Source organism: Mauremys reevesii, linkage group 14 (assembly GCF_016161935.1).
Source record: "Mauremys reevesii isolate NIE-2019 linkage group 14, ASM1616193v1, whole genome shotgun sequence".
In the NCBI taxonomy this organism is placed as follows: domain Eukaryota; kingdom Metazoa; phylum Chordata; order Testudines; family Geoemydidae; genus Mauremys; species Mauremys reevesii.
The window spans coordinates 29,762,916-29,767,752 of NC_052636.1; the positions used below are offsets into that span (position 1 = coordinate 29,762,916).

General features: G+C 45.3%; 1 non-coding gene across 1 annotated transcript; it reads left to right on the forward strand.

Annotated features, from left to right (window-relative positions):
- The first annotated feature begins 4,472 nt into the window (after positions 1-4,472).
- TRNAG-UCC lies at positions 4,473-4,544 on the forward strand. The gene has a single exon. It is a non-coding gene; the product is annotated as a tRNA-Gly (tRNA).
- The last annotated feature ends 293 nt before the right edge of the window (positions 4,545-4,837 follow it).

Below are 4,837 nucleotides of genomic sequence, written 5' to 3' on the forward strand. Positions count from 1 at the left end.
ACACCCACTTTTTCAAGCTAATGATAGCTGTGTGTGCGTTAATGACACCACTTTACAAGATATACGTATTGATCTTACCACTGCTGCAGGCAATCCTATCATTTCCTGGCCTGCAGACAGAATGTTACATGTAGCTCTTAGATTTCAGGTATATTTTAATTGGACTAGAATAGTACCTGATTGGTTTCAAAATTTGCTTTCATTGTTACCAAAGGTTCAAAGAATCTCTGAATTGCAAGGGCAAATTCCCATGTTTTAGAATGTATATCAAGCTGGAAGGAATGCCTTTCATACAGCTTATAGAGTGTTTACTTTATGTACTAGGTATGATGTTTTGTGCTTTGTGTTCACGATTGTACAACAGCCCCATTATATTATTCCTATAGGATTGTTATTATTTGTAGTGTTGTTAGTTAATTTAGGATTATATTGTTGTTGTTGTTGTTGTAAATAACGTAAGAATAGCAATACCTTTCATGTTCGTGCTGATCATGCATTGTCATTACATCCCATGAAAACCCTAAGATTGACATATTTGCTGTAGAATCTGATATCCATGGTTTGATGCAAATTGGGATTTGAAATGTTTGTTGTACTAGAAGTAGAAAAGGGGGGAGTGTGGAAGCCAGTAAATAATTAACAAGGTTTTGAAGAGATCTTAATGAATGTTAGTTAGCATGAGTTAGGTTAACTGTGACCCTGGTGACGTGAGGAAGCAAGATAATGTAAGACAGAGTGAATTGTGTGAAAGTTATTACGACCTTGCAATGTGCAGTCTTGCAGTCTTGTTTTTCTAGTGAGATAGCAGGAAAGCTTATGTATAAACAAAATGTATTTGTTGTTTTTTACTGTCTGTATTATTGCTAGAAATTGTCTGTAAAAGGTATAAAGGCTTGCTGTGATTGTTTACCAGTTGAGAGACCTGTCCAGGACCCTGTGTCCTATGGCACTCTCTCCCTCCATGGTAATTACTGGAGAAATAATAAAGTATTTGATTTTGCTGCATCCAAACAAAAAGTGAGAACTGAGTTTTTCTTCGACACACCTTCCAGCCACTGGGTCTTGTTATGCCTTTCTCTGCTATTTTAAAGAGTCCTTTAATACCCAATCTTTTCTCTCCATTAAGGCACTTCAGCACTTCAATGAAGTCACCTTTCAATCTTCTTTTGATAAGCTAATCAGGTTGAGCTCTTTCAATAGCTCACTAGAAGGCATTTTTCTCCAGCCCTCAGAACCTTTGGTGGCTCTTTGCTGCCCCAACTCCAATTTCACAACATCTTTTTCAAATGAAGACACCAAAACTGGAGGCAGTATTCCAGTATCAGTCTCACTGATGCCGTGTCACCTCCTGTGACGTTATTGACATAATCTGTAATTGTATAGATCACCATTGCGACAACTGTTCTATATTTGTAGCCAGTATTGTAGAAAGGTTGTCGTGTAAGGGGTCTATGGAGAGGTTCTGATTGGCTGATTATAATGATGCTATCTCCCATTGCCAGCACACAGAGCCTGCAGGAAAGCTACTCCTGCCAGATGCATTGGTATAGTGGTGTGTGTAGGTGTCTTCCAAGCAACTCATCTGGGTTTGATTCCCAGCCAATGCAATAATGGCTTTTCTCTTCTGTTGTTTCCTCATCTGGAAGTGGTTTAATTTCAGTCACATTGTGTTACAATCACATTATCTATAGAATGAGACAATAAATGGGGCAAAGTCCAGCAGGTCATACAGGATGGAGGCACACAAGGGGCTGGAATGTGTCATCTGAGAAAGACAGAACCCTTGGAAACCTGCATCTCCCATCCCCTGGCCTTGCGTGTTATGATTCCAGCTGCGTGAGCTGTTTGTAGGATGTTCTGGCATGATGGGGAAATGAAGTTTTGAGTCAGTTTTTGCTCCTGCAGATTCCTTTGCTGTTACAATTATAATGACATGAACAAAAGGGAGGCACAATAAACATAACCCCCAAATTGCAATACAGGTGGGGAAAGAGACGATCACAGTTAAGCCAAACACGTCAAAATAAAAATTAATACTAAAAAAGGGGAGAGGGAAGAGATCAGGTATGTGGAGATCCCCTTGATATTTCAATGCACATTGTTAGAATCAAAGTTCAGACTTGACACTGGAAAACCCGCAACTACCTGTCTCTCTGAACACCTGTGATGAGCAAGATGGAGTTGGGACACCTGTTCTGCTTCAATCATTTATTGTCTCTCTGTTCTCTCCTTCTCCCCCCAATTCCTCATCTCCAATGTCTCTGCCTTTCTCCTCTTGCTCCCTCTCCCCTGCCCTTTCCCAGGAACTCACATTCTACAGCATTTAGGACAAGCCAGAGCTCCCATGTTCTGCACATGATCCTGTGTCAGAGGACGTGTGACCCCGGTCAGAACCAGTCACCAGATCAATATGACCCTTTATGGGCGACTTCTCTGCCTACTCTGCAATTTACATCTCCCCTCTTCCCCCCCCCGCAAACAGGGTGGGGTACAGCTCTGACTGAGAGGCCTAACAGGAGAAATTTCAGCCCAAAGACAAATTTGTGTGAAATGTTGAGAAATGAAGAGCCTCCCAAATCCCCAGAACTCTAGTGTCACCCCCCATGGCACCAGCACAGGGAACCCAGTGAGATGGGGTTACAGAATACACGGGGGGAGGCAGCAGGGAGAGAGGTGACAGGGAATCTCTCTTTTTCTTTCTCTCGTCACTTTCTGTTCTTCTCTTTCCACTTGTCCAGCGGTCCCGAGGGCAGCAGGAGCAGCCACAGCTTGGTGGCCTCTGGCAGCACTTCTGGGGTGGCCAGAGCAGCAGCTGGCCCCCTGGGGCTCCCCCCTGCCCTAGCAGCAGCTGGAGTGGCAGCAACTCTCAGGGCTTCTCCCCTGGTAGCTGGTGCTCATTAGCCATCAAATAAATCAAAACACTTCCCCCTGCAAGTGGATTTAGCCCGGGACCCTCAGAGTCAGCAGCTGTTACGCCCCCACTGAGCTCTCTGGTCAGGTGTCCTAGTGCCAGGAGCCTCCGATGTAGATCCTAAAATAGCGTTTTTGCACCAGGGGCGGCTGAAATTTTGGACCAGACATTGTTATTTTACTGAATTGCTTCAAAACAGCAAGTGTAGAAAGTCTCCTAAGTGCCAGGCTCTCTGCCATGGAAACAGCTGCCCCTGCTCTCCAGGAGTCTGTGCGTTCCACACAGCAACGTACACATCTGCTCCGCACTGAAGGGGGGTCAGACAGTGACGGTAACGCAAATCTTCAGACTATTAACCCAGGTCCCTTTCTTTAACCCAGGACGTACCAGTCACCTGTTAGCCATGGCGTTATCTTCATCTTCAAATACCTCTCAGGACATTTAACAGAGGAAGTGAACCCCCCCCCGAATGGCTCCCTGTTGAGGCGTTGTACCGAACCTGCCCCTGGAGACTGTCTGGTTTTATACTCTTAGAGCTTCTTCTCTTCAAACACCTTATTCCAATCTCTGGGCCAACCTCCGCATTTCAGAGTTTAGAATTTACTCTCATCACCCTCCTATGGCACTTTCCATGTGAATTGGGCAAAGCAAGTGGGGGAAGCTCCATGGCTAATGAAAACCAACACTCTGGGTGAGGCCTGAACTCACACCCACAGCTGTATTTCCCCCTGCATGAGCCACTATAGGTGCTTCTTAGACAAACTTAGGCTGTAGGTGGTTATGTGTGTCTGTGCTTCACCACTTTGGCTGCTCTGTGAAAAGCTGATGGTTCAAACAGAAGCTGGTGGGTTTTTGTTTTGTTTTAAGCAATTAAGCATTTTAACAGGCAGAAAATGTCCTATTCTGGTCTAGCCCCATTTGACTCCTTCTGTCCATCTTCTTCCTTCCCCCTCAGTGTCTTTCCTTCCCCATTGGGGACATGCAGAGATCAACCCCAGTCAGTCTGTGTCACAGAGAGTCTGTATCTCCTAAGGAATGTGGGTGAAGGATTCCAGCTGAATTAACGCCGCTCACCTGGGTTAGAAACATTTGTTTCTTTCGAGCAGATAGTGGCAAATGGGACATTAATTCAGACCCAGGAGGCAAGGCAGAGGCTTCATGCGCTTGATCTCCATGAAGGGAGAGAGGATCCCCAGGAAGGAACAGAGCTTCCTTTAGATTCAAGCTGGGTCTCCTGGAAGTTGGAAAAGACCCTTGGTCACTGAGGATCTCATGGGATCGTGCTGCTCCAGAGGCTCGAGAGTCCTGGGTGTGGGGAGGGTGTCACTGCACAGTCTGAAATGGAAGGGAGGACCCTGGAAGGGAGGGGGAGGAACAGAAAATGGAGAGGAATGAAACAGAATAAACGCCTCTTCTCTCTCCCATCCCCAACCCAGCAAGAACTGTTATCAGTGGGGAAACTCCCCACGATGAATGGCAGAGACCACAGAGACATTTGCCTCATGCTGAGAAGTAAGGTGACCAATCACCAAGTGTGAAAAATCAGAGACTTTCACCAGATGCATTGGTGGTATAGTGGTGAGCATAGCTGCCTTCCAAGCAGTTGACCTGGGTTTAATTCCCAGCCAATGCAAAGATGTGATGATTCCTCCACTGGGAATTGGTTTAGTTTCAGTCACAGTTTATCAATGGAATGAGAAAATCAGTGTCCTGAATCCCAACAGGTCATTAAACACCCAGTGGAGGAAGAAAGGGGTGGGACTATATAATGAGCAGTTGGAGTCATCCTGGTATTACAATGCTTGGTTTATTTAAAAAAAAAATTCCTTTACTTCCCTCTCCCTTTTAGACTCAGAGCCTTTAAGGTCAGAAGGGACCAGTGTGATCATCTAGTCTGACCTGCTGCACCTTGCAGGCCAAAAGACC